Raw genomic sequence first — 17858 nt, forward strand, 5'->3', positions numbered from 1 at the left:
CTAACTGAGCCAGCAGGCACCTTGATCTCGTAAGAATTAAATGTGGATTTGAACTCAGTACGATCTGGCCTTCAAACTGGTCATATTATACCACTCTACCTCTTTCTCTGGGAACGTAAAAGAATTGCTTCACTTTCTTATAGTATGATAGTCAAAATACCCTGGATGGCTTTCCCAATGAAAACAATTCCAAATAGTGAATAAAATATGTAATTTTTTCAAAAATACATTGTTGAATTGGAATAAAAAAAAAAGGGTAAAATATGCAGAGGCCAAAAAGAAAAGTAAGGAAAAGAAAAGAAGAGAGGAACTCTGGAACACAAGTAAGTGCACAAGATAGCTTTACACTAACTCTATTGGCAAAATCCTGGTGACGTGAAGCTCCCATCCTGATTAATACAAGGAATGAGGAAGATAGAAGATACAAGGTAAGAAGGAAACAAAGGTAAGTAGAAGGTAATACCTCACAAGGTAAGAAGTGTAATAGAAGCTCCTCAAAAAAGGGACGCCTGGGTGGCTCAGCGGTTGAACATCTGCCTTCGGCCTAGGGCATGATCCTTGGAATCCCAGGATGGAGTCCCACGTCCGGCTCAGGGTGCCTGCTTCTCCCTCTGCCTATGTCTCTGCCTCTGTTTGTGTGTCTCTCATGAATAAGTAAATAAAATCTTTAAAAAAGGGGGGGGGTCCGTAAAGAGTCATAACCTCAGGGTAAGCATGAATGAGAAATATATCTAAAGCACAGAAGGGGCCTCAAGGAAATCTGTTTGGCAAACACTAATATTGGATGAGCAAAGAAAAATAAAATCTCCCATGAAAATTCATACCTACAAACCAGCCTTCACATGAGTTTATACACTGAATTCATGCTACCTATATGCTCTGTATTTGAAAACCTCAAGCAGAAAATTTAAGTAGCTCCAGGTAGAAATAAACTTCAGGAATGGTTAAAAACAAATATAAATTCTCTCTAAAGGACTACACTACAATTTCATCCAATGTATTCTGGAATGCCCATAAAGTTCCAAGAACCTGGGCCTAAGGCTAAAAATCACAAATCACACAAGGACATAAGGCACCATAAGTGAGAATCTGCTTGAACAACAGACCTGCATAATCCACAAAAGTATGACACAGAAGTTATCAAGTACAAAAAGCGATTAAGTAATTTCTTTCTTTCTTTCTTTCTTTCTTTCTTTCTTTCTTTCTTTCTTTCAGAGACAAAGAGCAGGACAGGGGAGGGGTAGAGAGAGAGAGAGAGAGAGAGAGAGAGAGCGCAAATCTTTTTTTTTTTTTTAAAGATTTATTTATTGGGGGGGATCCCTGGGTGGCGCAGCGGTTTGGCGCCTGCCTTTGGCCCAGGGCGCGATCCTGGAGACCCGGGATCGAATCCCACGTCGGGATCCCGGTGCATGGAGCCTGCTTCTCCCTCTGCCTGTGTCTCTGCCTCTCTCTCTCTCTCTGTGGCTATCATAAATACATAAAAATTAAAAAATATTAAAAAAAAGAATATAAAAAAAAGATTTATTTATTGGGGATCCCTGGGTGGCTCAGCGGTTTAGCGCCTGCCTTTGGCTCAGGGCGCGATCCTGGAGTCCCGGGATCGAATCCCACGTCGGGCTCCCGGCGTGGAGCCTGCTTCTCCCTCCTCCTGTCTCTCTCTCTCTCTCTCATCTCTAATAAATAAATAAATAAATAAATAAATAAATAAATAAATAAATAAATAAAATTTTTAAAAATATTTATTTATATATGATAGACACAGAGAGAGAGAGGCAGAGACACAGGCAGAGGGAGAAGCAGGCTCCATGCACCGGGAGCCGGACGTGGGATTCAATCCCGGGTCTCCAGGATCGCGCCCTGGGCCAAAGGCAGGCGCTAAACCGCTGCACCACCCAGGGATCCCCAGAGAGAGCAAATCTTAAGCAGGTTCCATGCTCAGTGCAAAGCCTAACTTGGGGCTCAATCTCACAACCCTGAGATCATGACCTGAGCTGAAGTCAAGAGTTGGACGCTTAACTGAATGAGTCACCCAGGTGGCCTTATTTCAATAAATAAATGTGAGCCTTAAATAGATGGACTAGGATAAAAGACTATAAAAAGTAACCAAGCCAATTTTGAACAACAACAACAAAAAATTAAAACTAAGATAAATTAAATAGATAAGATATTGTTAAAGGCAGAATTCATTTACTAGAAAATGGATCTGAAGAAATCTAAAAACCCAAAGATATAAAGAGATGAAGAATACAAAAACTATGTATGTGACACTGGAGGTTAGAATAAGATGGTCTAATATATATTTAATTGTATTTACCAAAGAAAATAAAGGAAAGAATAAGGAATAGGAGTGTTTGTAGAGTCAGGACCAGAATTGGAGTGAAGTGAGTGAGGTACCTACGGGATAAAATTTATTTTAGACACTCAGTCTCAGGGCCAATTCTCCATTTACACAAATATAAATTTAAAAAATAATTAAATAGAGGGGCTCGGGTGGCGGCTCCGCGGAGGGGGCTGCGGGGCGGGAGCGCGAATCCCACAGCGCAGGCCCCGGAGCACAGGGCGCCGGGACACGGCCCAGGATCCGGCCTCCCCCGGGACAGGCAGAGGCCGGGAGGGCCCAGGACAGCGAGGACGCTCCTGCCCCGAGCTGAGCACATCAGCGGCTCCGCCCCGGAGCCTCCAGGCCCTGCGGACGGGGAGAGCCGAGAGCCCCGAGCCCCGTAGTTCCTGCGGAGGCTGAATCCAGGCTTCCAGAGCTGCCATAGCAACTGCGGCTGTTCCTCCTGGGGCCCCACGGGGTAAACAACCCCCGCTGAGCCCGGCAGCAGGCAGGGGCAGAGCAGCTCCCCCAAGTGCTAACACCTGAAAATCAGCACAGCAGGCCCCTCCCCCAGAAGACCAGCTGGACGGACCAGTGATACTCCCCCGTGTTCCAATACAACTTGTTTTTGGCCACTCTGCACTGAGCAAAATGACTAGAAGGAAAACCTCACCTCAAAAGAAAGAATCAGAAACAGCCCTCTCTCCCACAGAGTTACAAAATCTGGATTACAATTCAATGTCAGAAAGCCAATTCAGAAGCACTATTCTACAGCTACTGGTGGCTCTAGAAAAAAGCATTAAGGACTCATGAGACTTCATGACTGCAGAATTTAGATCCAATCAGGCAGAAATTAAAAATCAATTGAATGAGATGCAATCCAAACTAGAAGTCCTAACGACGAGGGTTAACGAGGTGGAAGAACGAGTGAGTGACATAGAAGACAAGTTAATGGCAAAGAGGGAAACTGAGGAAAAAAGAGACAATCAATTAAGGGACCATGAAGACAGATTAAGGGAAATTAATGACAACCTAAGGAAGAAAAACCTACGCTTAATTGGGGTTCCCGAGGGCGCCGAAAGGGCCAGAGGGCCAGAATATGTATTTGAACAAATCCTAGCTGAAAACTTTCCCAATCTGGGAAGGGAAACAGGCATTCAGATCCAGGAAATAGAGAGATCCCCCCCTAAAATCAATAAAAACCGTTCAACACCTCGACATTTAATAGTGAAGCTTGCAAATTCCAAAGATAAAGAGAAGATCCTTAAAGCAGCAAGAGACAAGAAGTCCCTGACTTTCATGGGGAGGAATATTAGGGTAACAGCAGACCTCTCCACAGAGACCTGGCAGGCCAGAAAGGGCTGGCAGGATATATTCAGGGTCCTAAATGAGAAGAACATGCAACCAAGAATACTTTATCCAGCAAGGCTCTCATTCAAAATGGAAGGAGAGATAAAGAGCTTCCAAGACAGGCAGGAACTGAAAGAATATGTGACCTCCAAACCAGCTCTGCAGGAAATTTTAAGGGGGACTCTTAAAACTCCCCTTTAAGAAGAAGTTCAGTGGAACAATCCACAAAAACAAGGACTAAATAGATATCATGATGACACTAAACTCATATCTGTCAATAGTAACTCTGAACGTGAATGGGCTTAATGACCCCATCAAAAGGCGCAGGGTTTCAGACTGGATAAAAAAGCAGGACCCATCTATTTGCTGTCTACAAGAGACTCATTTTAGACAGAAGGACACCTACAACCTGAAAATAAAAGGTTGGAGAACCATTTGCCATTCAAATGGGTCTCAAAATATACCCTAAAAACTATAGAACACTTCTGAAAGAAATTGAGGAAGACACAAAGAGATGGAAAAATATTCCATGCTCATGGATTGGCAGAATTAATATTGTGAAAATGTCAATGTTACCCAGGGCAATTTACACGTATAATGCAATCCCTATCAAAATACCATGGACTTTCTTCAGAGACTTAGAACAAATTATTTCAAGATTTGTGTGGAATCAGAATAGACCCCAAACAGCCAGGGGAATTTTAAAAAAGAAAACCATATCTGGGGGCATCACAATGCCAGATTTCAGGTTGTACTACAAAGCTGTGTTCATCAAGACAGTGTGGTACTGGCACAAAAACAGACATATAGATCAATGGAACAGAACAGAGAAACCAGAAGTGGACCCTGAACTTTATGGTCAACTAATATACGATAAAGGAGGAAAGACGATCCACTGGAAGAAAGACAGTCTCTTCAATAAATGGTGCTGGGAAAATTGGACATCCACATGCAGAAGAATGAAACTGGACCACTCTCTTGCACCATACACAAAGATAAACTCAAAATAGATGAAAGATCTAAATGTGAGACAAGATTCCATCAAAATCCCAGAGGAGAACTCAGGCAACACCCTTTTTGAACTTGGCCACAGTAACCGGAGAAGGACAAACAGTGTATGTTCTCATTCATTTGGGGAATGTGAATAATAGTGAAAGGGAATATAAGGGAAGGGAGAAGAAATTTGTGAGAAATATCAGAAAGGGAGTCAGAACATAAAGACTTCTAACTCTGGGAAATGAACTAGGGGTGGTGGAGGGGGAGGAGGGCGGGGGGTGGGGGTGAATGGGTGACGGGCACTGAGGGGTACACTTGACGGGATGAGCACTGGGTGTTATTCTGTATGTTGGTAAATTGAACACCAATAAAATTAATTTAAAAAAAATAAAAAATAATTAAATAAAAACTAAGGGCCTCCTTAAATTTGGTGCCCTAGGCACTTCACTGGCTTCACAATAGTGCCGGCCATGCTGAGAATTTTTCCAAATTGTTGTAAGACAGCAAATTCCGGACCCAGAAATCCCAAGAAGGGTAAAGAAAAATATATTCACAACTACTTACATCATAGTGAAACTGCAGAAGACCTGGGACTAATATAGATCGATGACAAAGAAATTGAAGTTAGACGGGCCACAGGCTTCTCAGTAGCCACAATGGAAACCAGAAGGTTATCTTCAATGTGCTGAGACAAAATAACAGTTGTTCAAGAATTTATCCAAGAATTCAAATATGAGAGGAAAGAAAGTAAATTTCAAACCAATGAAAACAGAATTTACTACCAACAGGCACTGAAGGAAACTCTGAGGGATGAAGTTCAGGCAGAAGGAAAGCAATCTCAGACACTTATAAAAAGGAACAGTGAACAAAGAGATGAGTGGTTCTGTAAGCCACCAATAAAAAGTATTTGACCACATAAAGAAACAACAATGTCTCATCTCTTCTGAAAAATAAATAAATAATTAACTAATTAAATAAATACAGAATGAACACATTGAAATAGCAGAATATAAAGGGGGGGAGGAAGGGAGGTGGAAAGTTAAGGATTTAAGTTAATTTAAGGTCCTTGGATTGTGTTGCTTAAGAGGTCAAAAATTGTGATTGATATTTAAGTATCTCGGACATTATAACCTTCACAGCAACCAGTGGGAAAGAATGGGATGTTTAAAAAAAACAAAACACTTCAGTCCACAGGATGAGAAAGTAGAAGGAAAAACAAAAATAAAAACCAGCACACAAGGAGGCTGTGCATGTGGCTCTGTGGGTTAAACACCTGCCTTCTAGTCAGGTCATGGTCCTAGGGTCCTGGGATGGAGGCCCACATGGAGCCCCTGCATCAGGCTCCCTCCTCAGTGGGGTATTTGCTTCTCCCTCTCCCTTGGCCCCTCTCCCTGCTGGTGCTCTTTCTCTCTCACTCACTCTCACTCTCTCACGAATAAATAAAAATCTTTTTAAAAAATCTAAAAACTGCTCTAAAAGGTAATCTCAACATATACATATCCAATACAAAAAGCCCTAAAAATAAGACAGAAAGAACTCTAACTAATTCAGTAATTTTCAGTTCTCATATAAATACATGAAAAACTGAAATGTACCGCTCTGCATTGAAAAGACAGAGCTTGTCAGACTGGCTAGAAACCAAAATCCAGTAATGCGTGCTTGTTACAAGTAAAACAAAGGAGTGAGTTTAAGTAACTGGTGAAGTTTCCTCCTGCTTCATCCAGCCAATGCGATTTCTCTGTAAAGTCAAACAGAAGAAATTCAGTCATCTGAGCAGAGTTTGATAAAGGAACTATTTGCAAACATGTGGCCAGACTTCAAGGAAGCCACAAGGATAGTCCGACACCCTGGAACTGGGAAAAACTACTCTGTTATCACCTCTAGGATGGAATGACATATTCTCTAACACTCACACTCACACTCCTACACCCATAGCTTCAAGACTTTTAATAGTATCCTGTGGTCCTTGAGAAGGATAAAACTGCACATCTTTCCATAGCCTCCAAAGCCTTCTATGATCTGTCCCCTCGCCCCTATCTCTAGCTATTTCTGGGCCTAGAGTCTACTGGATTTTCAATCCTTTAGTCACAGTGGCTTTCTCTTTCATCCTCAGGTTCACCATGCCTGCTCCCTCCCACCTCAGGACCTTTGTGTGTGCTGTTCTTGGCCTGGAATACTTCTCACTCCACCCTCTAAACCCACTTATCAGTGATCCTTTTGGGCTCAGCTCAGGTATCATTACATACTAGAGGAACTTTCCCAAAGCCCCAGCCTTCATTATATTCCTGCAGAGCACCGATCACTGCTGTCATTTCATGTTTATATTGGTGCAGTTGTTTGGTGAATGTATGTCTCACTAAACTGGAAACTCTGTAAGGGTAGGAATGGCACTCTTTATATTCACATCTACACAGTGCCTGGCACCTGGCATCCAGCACAAGCTCAAATAATACTGATGAGTAAAGGGTTGAAAACATCCTTACTAAGAGAAGGGCACTTTGCCCAGAAACAAGTGTTCCACACCCTAAGAAACTTTCCCTGGCTTCATCACACAATTTGCGTTCATTCAGAGAAAATTAAACACAGCTACCTTCAAAGGCCAGCAATTGGACAGCATCTCAGCAAACCTCCACCCAAGGTGGAGGGCAGGGAGTACCCTCCCCATTCTTGATCCATCAGACCCAGGGCAGAGGCAGATGGATTAATGATCAATCACGAGCCTTTCCAAGCCCTAAATGGTGGATGGGGCCACAGCCAATGGCACCCAAGTGACTGAACACTGGGCATTTTGGCAGAATGGGACTGAAAGAGTTGAGTTTGGTTGACTTCAAACAATTGCTGACCACAAAGAAAATCCTCTGCCTTAAAATTCCCATTTGGAAAAGAGACGATGAAAAGCAGTTCCTTTGATTAATGAAATTTATATCCTCTTCTCCGATTGGATTGAATTTACACATGGATGGCAATGGCTCTATGCCTTGGCTTCCTGATCCTCAATGAGGATGAAAATTTTTAGATTCTTTAAGAGCATCAATAATAATAACAGCAGGGGATCCCTGGGTGGTGCAGCGGTTTGGCGCCTGCCTTTGGCCCATGGTGCGATCCTGGAGACCCGGGATCGAATCCCATGTCGGGCTCTCAGTGCATGGAGCCTGCTTCTCCCTCTGCCTATGTCTTTGCCTCTCTCTCTCTCTCTGTGTTACTATCATGGGTGAATAAAAATTAAAAAAATTAAAATAAAAAAATAATAATAACAGCAGTAGCAGCTACTGACATTTACCAAACATCACTCCATGCCAGATACTGTGTTAAGTTTTACTTTTATATATATAAAATCTCTTTTAATCTTCACATAAAGTAGCTCATGGTGGTCCCATTTAATACTCTTCAATGACTTCCACTGATACTAAAATAAAATGCGGAGTGCCTGGCTGGCTCAGTAAAGTGTGCAACTCTTGTTCTTGGAGTTGTGAGTTTGAGCCCCATGTTGGGTATAGAGATTATTTAAAAATAAAACCTTAAGATACATTTTAAAAAGTAAGAGGCAACTGGGTAGCTCAGTCAATTAAGTATCTGACTCGATTTTGGCTCAGGTTAAGATGTCAGAATTATAAGATCAAGCCCTGCATTGCAAGGGGCTCTATGTTCAGCAGGGAGTGTGCTTGGGATCTCCTCTCTCCCTCCCCATTACCTCTCTCTCTCTCAAATAAATAAGTAAATAAATAAATCCTTTTAAAAATAATTTAAAAATTTAAATAAATAAAATGCAAACTCCTTACCACAGCCTTCAAGGCCCTGCATGACCTGGCCCCTGCCTATTTCTGCTGTTGTATCCCAAAGAGCCCACCCATTAGTCAGTTAGTTCCTGCAAGATCAACCTTCATTCTGCAACTCACATACACCAAACCTGTCCCTACTTCATGTCCTTTGCACCAGCTGGCCATTCTGCGCAGAGTGTTCTTCCCTCGGATCCACCTACAGCTGCCTTCTGATCATCGATCTCAGCTCAATCACTGCCATCCTGACTCCGCTACTATGCTTCCCCCATTGCTTGGTCATAGCACCCTGTTTTATTGCCTCCATTGACTGTATCACTATCTGAAATTACCTTAATTATTTGTTTGTTCCATTATCTGCATCTTCTAACTAGAACAAACATGCATTCCATGAGAGCAAAGCCTCATCTATCTTTTCGCCCCTGAATTCTCAGTGTCCAAAACAGAGCAGCACACAGTAGGCATTCCACAAACGTTTTTCAAGTAAAGGAATGAGTAAAAGACTCTGAGATAAGAACTACTATGCTTAACCAATTTTACAGGTAAAGAACTTATGGCCTAGTGATGTTGGGTGACTTGCCCAAGATCACAGAGATGGTAGGTAAATAGAAGCACTGAGTAACAATTCAATCCACTTGTGCTCTTAATCACTACACAAATAGAGACTCATTTCATGAATCATGTCATGATTATCTCCTCTCTATTCATTCATTTTTTTTTTAAGATTTATTTATTTTAGGGAGAGTGAGCGAGAACAGGAGTGGGAGGGGCAGGGCAGCCTGGGTGGCTCTGTGGTTTGGCACCGCCTTCAGCCCAGGGCATGATCCTGGGGACCCGGTATCCAGTCCCGCGCCAGGCTCTCTGTGTGGAGCCTGCTTCTCCCTCTGCCTGTCTCTCTGCCTCTCTCTCTCTTTCTCTCTGTGTCTCTCATGAATAAATAAATAAAATCTTTTTTTTTTTTTTTAAAAAAGGGATTGGGAGGGGCAGGAGAGAGAATCTCAAGCAGACTTTGCCCTGAGCACAAAGCCCAGTGTGGGGCTTGATCTCACAGCCCTGAGATCATAATGTGAACTGAAACCAAGAGTCAGACTCTTAACTGCGCCACCCAGACACCTCTCCCCTCTATTCATTTTTTTTTTAAGATTTTATTTATTTATTCATGAGAGACACAGAGAGAGAGGCAGACACACAGGCAGAGGGAGAAGCAGGCTCCCTGCAGGGAGCCCGATGTGGGACTCCATCCTGGAGCTGCGGGATCACAAAGGCAGATGCTCAACCTCTGAGCCACCCAGGCAACCCCCTCTATTCATTCTTTACATAGAACCTGGCCAAGACCTAGGCAGCACAGAAACATAATAAAGAAGTACAGATAGTGTGAATTACTACAACCACTTGTGATAACTGAAGTACTCACTAAAGCTAAACCAGTCCTCTGGTTTACTTTATTGTACATCCATAGATACACAAACATGTCTTCAACATAAGTCATGTAGGACTATTAACAGAAGCAATACTCTTTTTTTGTTTTGTTTTAAAGATTTTATTTTGGGGACAGGTGGGTGGCTCAATGGTTGAGCATCTATCCTTCACCTCAGGGCATGATCCTGGGTCCTGGGATCAGGTCCCTTGTTCCCCGAAGGAAGCCTGCTTCTCCCTCTGCCTGTGTCTCTGCCTCTCTGTCTCTCATGAATAAATTAATAAAATCTTTAAAAAAAAAAAAAGATTTTATTTTTAAGTAATCTCTACACCCAACATGGTGCTTGAACTCACAACCCCAAGATCATGAGTCACATGCTCCACCTACTGAGCTAGCCAGGCAGCCCTAAAAGCAGTATTATTATTTTTTAATTTTTATTTATTTATTCTTTTTAAGTAGAGTCCATGCCCAATGCAGGTTTGTTTTTTTTTTTTTCCCAATGCAGGTTTTGAATTCAGGACTCTGAGATCAAGAGTCACATGCTCTACCCACTGAGCCAGCAGGGGCCCTCTAGAAGCAATATTCTTAAAAGTAAACAATGGAGGGGTGTCGGGTGGCTTAGTTGGTTAAGTATCTGACTTCAGCTCAGGTCATTATCTCAGGGTCCTGGGATTGAGCCCCAGGATCAAGCCCCACATCAGGCTCCGCACTCAGGAGGGAGTCTGCTTGTCCCTCTCTCTCTACCCCTACCCCCAGCTTGTACTCTGTCTCTGTCTCAAATAAATAAAATCTTTTAAAAAAAATAAACACTGGAAACTATATATTCATCAAAAATAGTATGAACAAATATACTACAGTACAATTATACAACAGAATAGTATATAGCAACAAAACAGAAACTACAACTACAGGCAACCACATGGATGAATCTCATACAAAAAAAGTATCTACTATGTATTTCCATTTATAGAAAGATAAAAAAAATAGACCTTAATCTATGGTGCTAAAAGTCAAGATCGTGAATATTGTTGTGGGTTATGGTGGTGGTTAGAGATGGGAAGGGCATGAACGTGGCTTCCAGAATGCTGGTAGTGTTTTCTTTTTTTGACCTGTCCACTAGTTCCATAGTTGTGTTCACTTTGGGAAAATTCACTGAGTTGTACACTTGATTTATGCAGTTCTATGAATGTTGAATCACATGAAATCTATGTTGAATTGCATGAAATTGCCATCTTTATACATGAGAAGTGGTTGAATGTCGGCAATTTCATGTGGTTCAACTAATATGTTATACTTTAAAAAGAGATTACCTAAGGAAAAAAAAAATCCTATCTGGTTGAATTGGTTTGTACACAGCTCTGTAAAAACTGGTTTTGAGAAAGAGCCTGTGCCTTCCAAGGGCTCCTTGGCAGGTGGTAAACAGGCTCAGGATGGTTGTAAATTCTTTCCCAGGGCCTGAGGCTGGTGCACTTGGCTGTGTACTCCAGAGTCCAGAGCCTGGGCCAGCCCCAGTGTGATGCAGGTCAGCTGGAGGAGGCCAGAAATGTCCTCCAGCAGAGATGAACAACCCCAGCCTCGGGCCCAAGGTGTTAGGATTCCTAGAACACATCAGTTCTTGACTGCCCTAGTCTCTGCACTCAAGGTGCCCTCCTCCTTCCTGGGCATTTCCATGGCTCCTGCTCCTTAGCCTTCAGCCTTCCCAGAGAGGCTTTCCCCAACTTCCCTGAAGGGGCCAGCTCCGTCCCCAATTGCTGTCACATCCCTTTATAATTCCCTTTATAGATATTACCAACATCTAAAATTGTTATTACTTGGGGGCACTTTAGTAGCTCAGTAGTTGAGCATCTGCCTTTGGTTCAGGTCGTGATCCTGGGGTCCCGGGATCTGGCATCGGGCTTCTCACAGGGAGCCTGCTTCTCTGTGTCTTTGCCTCTCTCTGTGTGTCTCTCATGAATAAATAAAATCTTTTAAAAATAAATAAATAAATTGTTATCATTTGGGTGTTGACTTTTGATTATCTGTTCCCACCATTAGACTAAGCTGCATTAGAACAGGGGATTCCTAGAACTTACTTACTGTTGTATCCTCAGGGCCTGGCATGGCACCTGGTACCTAGAAAGTGTTTCAATATTGGTTGAATGAGTGAATTAGTGAACAAATAAATGATCAAAAGAAGTGGCATCAGTAGGGGGCAGGGGAGAAAAGGTGGCCCAAAGCACAACTGCCAAGTTAGAAAAAAGGACACAGCCCCCCCATCACCCTCATGACACAATATTGGGTCTCCAAAAAAGTTGCTGACCCCCCAAGTCTAGACAGTTATTCCTTATCCTCACGTTTTCCCAGGGTCCCCGTTCTGTTGTATGAAGGACATAAGCATTTATGAGGTATTTACTGAACCACTCTACAGAGTAGGAATGAATTATTGTGCCCATTATACAGATAAGACTGAGGGTCTAAAGTATTAGTAACTCACCTGAGATCCATCAACAATTAGGTGGCATACTTTGGACAAAGTCTAAGTCTGTTTATTCCAGAATTTGCCAACCACCTATTACTTGATTTTTCAATGTTACTAGGGAATTTCTGTGATTTGTAAGCAAAAATTAAGGGAGCTACCCTTGGCTATTTTTTTTCCTTCTCTTTCTATTCACTGCTCTCAGTGATTGCTTTAGATTTAGCTCCCACACCTGAAATGAATGGTGTGCTTGCATTTTATGTGAATTTGAACTAAAGCAAATCTGAAGTGTGCCACAGAAATATATTCACAGAAATCTTGACTCAGTAGCCAAAACTGATAGCATGCAAATCTGACTTCACAGAAGGCAATGAAGAAATTATTCTTGAATTATGTGAGGTCTTCTGGAATGTATCTTTTTCATACCATTCTACTGCCCTGCTCAGCAAACAGTGAAAACCAAGGGTCTTGACAGAAAAATGGGGCAAAGGAAGCTAGCGACCTATATCATCACAACCAAGTTAAAATCTTTGAAATATTCCTGTTACACAGATTAATTCAAGTACCACAAAAATATCTGTGCATTTGGTTTTGAGCTAAGTTATTTGAAAAACATCATGTCCTTCAGCGCTCACAACTCTCTGAAGCAGATACCATGACTATCACCCCTTTTTCACAAGAGGTTTGAGAGATTAAGAACTATGGGAAGTAAAAAAAAAAAGAAAGAATTAAAGAATTATGCAAAGTCATCAAGTGCTTAATACAACAGAATCATCACTCAGCACACATTCAGCATTATATCACACATGTGCTACCACTGAAATTCAAGCATCTATACTGGTCATGGTTAAAATCAACTCTTTGGTGGACTATTTAAGATACTGAGCCACACAACTGAAAACACCATAACTTTCATCCTGCAAGAATTGTACCAGTTAAAGCAGTGATGACAGCCACAGTATTATTGCTTTAACTATTCATTGACAATGAAAACGCTATTTACATTTAGATTACCTGTCTCTTTCTGAGGTTTTGATACACCCAAGAAATGGACTCCTCTTAAAATTCTAACTCATTCCCTACATCAAATGGCCATATGTTGAATAATCACCTAAATGTATATTTGGCACTTACAATTTGCCAAATGCTGTTCTAAGTGTTTTGTGTGCATTTTTCCATTCAAGTTCCACTGAACCCTCTGTGGTAAGGACTACTATTAGTTTTCATATTACAGAGGAGGAAACTGAGGTACATGAAGTTTGGATAACTTGTCCAAGGCTATGGAATTTGTAAGGGTAGGATTGAACCTCAGCAGTCTTTGGTCAATGTCTGCACATCTGTCTTTCGAGGTCCCCAGCCCTCAAAGCTGAAACAAATGAACACACTGAGTCACAAAGCCTAGGAGCAAGGGCCAGAACACAGTTCTAACTCAGGTATGACATACCCTCCTTTCCTCAAAGGATTAGGGTACCCCTGGCTATCGTCAGTTGCTCTAACACTCCTTGAGACTCCCTTCTGCTTCTGAGCCTTCTGCCGCTGAGCCCAGCTTGGCAGAGACTGCATTCTGCAGATCTGAGCTGCAGGGAAGCTTCTCCAGGGCCTGTAGGCAGTGTCCCTCTACTTTGCTCTCTGCAGTTTCTATTGCATCACTGATATTAACTGTAATTAAATCAGTCTTCGATCAATTGTTTGTTTAATGTCTTATGTCCCTTACTTGGCTACAGGGGGAGGCAGGTAATCTGTTTGAATTGAGGGGGCTGGCTTCCAGTATTTAGTATGTGCAATAAGGTTGAGAAATGTCAAGTGAATATAGAAATAAATGAAGGCGCTGATCTTTCCCCTGATGAAGATTACAGGGGAAAGCACATCCCCCCCCCCCAACCCTGCCTCAGCCCCTGTACCACTGACTGAGAGCTCTAAAAAGGCAAAAATCGTGTCTCTCTCTTTTATCACTATAACCCTGACACCTGGCACTGTGCCTGACTCACAGGAAGTGCATAATAATTTTTGGTGGAATTAATAAATAATTAAAAACATGGCTTCTGACTTTTTATCTGACGGAAAGGGAGAGTAAGACTCAGAACACAGCTTTTTAAAGCAACAGTGCATATGAAAACATACTGAGCACAGGCATGGCACACAGTAAGCGTTCCATGAATGTCTGTCAGTGAATTGGAATTCCTGCCTCTCCCAATTCACACTAACTCAGCTTCCAGGTCTTGGGAAGGCCAGGAGCTTTACTAACAGGGCCAAGCCCAGAAGAAGTGAACCCACTCTCCTCCCCTGGCCATGATCTGGTAAGGGTGAAGGTGTTTACACTGACGTTGGAGTGATGGGACTGTAATTAGCACAAGCAGAAACGCAGGGCTGTAAGGATCTGACTCTAGGAGAAAAGTTATACCCGGGCAGGGGATAACCCCTTAGGAGTAAACAAAGTCAGATGAAGTATAAAGAAAAAAAAGCACAGGCCTACTGCTCACCCAATCCAAAAGAACAAATATGGCACCTTCAGCCTGTCAGGGAGCAAACATTCTGCATTCCCTGTCACCTTTCACTCTGTCCCCTCACCCCCAGCCACCAGCCTCTAGGCTGCTACAGAGGTTTAGAACACAAACCAGAATGTGTCACAAGCTGCTTAAAACCCTTAAGAGAGGGACGCCTGGGTGGCTCAGCGGTTGAGCATCTGCCTTCAGCTCAGGGCGTGGTCCCAGAGTCCGGGGATCGAGTCCTACATGGGGCTCCCCTTGAGGAGCCTGTTCTCCCTCTGCCTGTGTTTCTGCCCCTCTCCTCTCTCTCTGTGTGTGTGTGTGTGTGTGTGTGTGTCTCATGAATGAATAAATAAAATCTTAAAAAAAAAATCCTTAAGAGGATAATATCTGACCTCACCAGGCCAACTTCTACCTTGTTTGCAAAGCTGTGGCTGCAGAGGCCTACCATCAGTACTTCCACGTCAGGCCTTTCCCACACAGGGCTTCCACCCAGGATCCCTCTGTCCCATCTGTCTCAACCTCCCTCAGCCTTACCGCTTCTCAGATTTCAGGTCTCAACTCAGACCCCTCCTAGCACTTATCACAGCCTCAAATTGCATGGTCTGTCTGTCTCCTCAAAAGATCGTGAGCTTCACAAGGGCAGGGAACAAGAAGGCTGTCTGCCTCTCACCATCCAGTCTCCAGAATCAGGGCAGGCTTCCACACAGAACAGTATGTGACTACGTGCACACATTTCTCATAGCACTTGCCCAAACTTCTCTTTAGGTTCCAAGTAGAAACATAATATAATCCTCACCTCCCAGACACTCTGAATCTCATTCTGCTTACAAATCAGGGGCTGTGGTTTCTTCACCTCATCCTTCAGTAAAGCTCAGAAAAGACCCGGAATGGAACCCCATCTGTCTCTTGGCTAATTCCTCTAAATCAAGGAAACAGGACAGCAAACAACACACTACCACCACCATCTTGCTTTCCTTTGATAGTTTAGAAAGGATGTATTTACTGCCATCCTTTTAATTGTTCGAGCAAGTCCCAGAGTGAGTGCTGGCTGCAAAATCACTACTCCAACTTCCCTTGTTTAATGTGCTTAAATGACTTAACAAAAAAACAGGTTTTTAAGTCTGTGATGCCGAGAAAGGGTGGTAGCAAAGTAGAGAAAGCTTGGCTGCAAAGATCTGGAAAATCAGCTCTACATTTACTAGATCTTCCACTGAGCAAGGTATAGGACCCTTGCCCTCAATTTCTTTCTACATCTGACAAATGGGAATAATGATACTGAACTTCAGTACCAGCAAAGGTGAGACCTGAACAACTACTATCCTTATCAACTTATCTATACAAAGAGTTTTTCTTTTGGCTTAAGTAAGGTCTTAGGTCCGGAAAGACTGTGGTCCTCTAGAAGAGGGGGGCTCTGCCTCCCGAGCTAAGTAAGTAAATCACACTGCAAAGTTACCTCTGAGTAGCACGAAGACATTTTAGACCGAGACTCTGTGACTTTGGGTTCTGGTCTGGGTTTGCAAAATGTCCCTTCACTGCCCATCTCCAGAGCCCCAGTCCCAGCTCCAGCCCAAGGCCAGACCTCTGACCTGGACTGGAAGCCTTTCATTGGCTCCTCTGACAACAGCCAAGCGCAGTCCTTTGGTGGCGTAGAAAGAAAAAGACAGCTCACAACCTCGCAGTCGAGCCAGAACACCAGCAAGACAAACTTAACGGGCGATTCAGGCCCTGGCCTAGCTCTCATCCCAGCATCAAAGCCACCCTCCACCCCCCTCCACTTCCCATCCCTCCACCCCCCACCCCTGCCCCAGGCTACAGTCTCCTCGGTTCCTGGGCGGAGCTGGGCCTGCTGCTGTTATGAGGGCTCCCCGCCTTCCCAGAGTCAGGCCTAATGGCGGGGGCTTTTCTTTTCAAGGGCCTGGGCTGATGCGATACCCCCCACCTGACAGAGCATCATTAACTGCAAAGAAAGGATCCCTGGCTACTTCCATTTCTTTCGCGGCTCAAGAACCCTGTTGTTCTTTCTTTAATCCTATGGCCACTCCGGCAGCATCCTCTGCTCGGCCGGCTCCACCCATCCACCTGGCCAATTCTGGGCTGTTCCCGCTTTCTCGGAGGGGAGGTGATGGGGGTGAATGAGGAAAGGCTCCCACTGCAGCAAAGGGCCGTAGCCTTTGGTGTACAGAGGCTCCTCAGGCCCACGTCCCTTGAGAGTTGGGAAACCCAAAGGGGTGGAGAGGGGAGCAGCTTGTCAGGGCAGTCTAGGGCGGGTAGGCGCCAGGGCACTGAGGACATTACACCGGGGTATGGCAGGCGGCGGGGCTGGGTGGGGGGCTGGCGCTGCAAGGCTAGAGCCGGGCCTCAAGCTTAATAGCCAGCGTCCGCCGGGGGGCAGGGTGGGGGGCTACTGGAGATGAAGAGGCCTCGGCCCTGTCGCTGTCCACACCCAATAAATGGTGGAGTGGGGGTGGGGTGGCCTGTACTCATTCAAGGAAGACTCAGTCTTAGGAATGGAACCAGATTCACTCAAGCAACCCCCACAATGCCCCTCCTTGCTATGGATATTTGACATTTCCTGAATTTTTCGTAAGCGCAGCTTCAAGACCCCTCCCCCCGAGGCCCCTAGGCTAGAGAAAGATAAGGCCCCCCAGCAGGAGTCTTCCCGTCTCCCGCCCCGCCTCCCCCCCTGCGGCGGGAGGAGATCCCTAGATCTTGAGGAGTTCTCCCCACCCAGGACTCGGCCCGGGATTCAGAGGCCGCAGTGCCCCCCCCCCCGCCCCCCAACGACACTGACGGTTCCTGCCGAGGCCCGCAGTGGCGTGAAGGTGGCCTTTACCTCCTCTCGCAGGCTGGGAGGGGGCACAGCCCGCGCAGCTGAGCCAGCTGCAGCAGTCGCCACCGCCCTCCATTCATTAAAAAGAAAAAAAGGCAACAACAACCTCCACCCCTTTTTGTAAAAGAACGACGGCCTCTGGCGGAGCTAGACTCAGCCCCAGCAATCAGGGGTTAAGTTCTTTTCCGGCCCCCCATTCATAAAAAAAGGAGCGCGGCGCATGCG

The 17858-nt window shown here is 44.2% G+C and overlaps 1 long non-coding RNA gene across 1 annotated transcript in view; it reads right to left on the reverse strand.

Moving 5' to 3' along the window:
* Positions 1-17746, reverse strand: part of LOC129513323 (uncharacterized) — a 34307-nt gene extending 16561 nt beyond the window's left edge. The window contains exon 1 of the long non-coding RNA XR_008665227.1: positions 17637-17746. This is a non-coding gene — a long non-coding RNA (uncharacterized LOC129513323). The remainder of the gene's footprint in view (positions 1-17636) is intronic.
* Positions 17747-17858: the final 112 nt, after the last annotated feature.

The sequence above is a fragment of the Nyctereutes procyonoides genome, unplaced genomic scaffold (assembly GCF_905146905.1).
Source record: "Nyctereutes procyonoides isolate TBG_1078 unplaced genomic scaffold, NYPRO_anot_genome, whole genome shotgun sequence".
Lineage (NCBI taxonomy): Eukaryota > Metazoa > Chordata > Mammalia > Carnivora > Canidae > Nyctereutes > Nyctereutes procyonoides.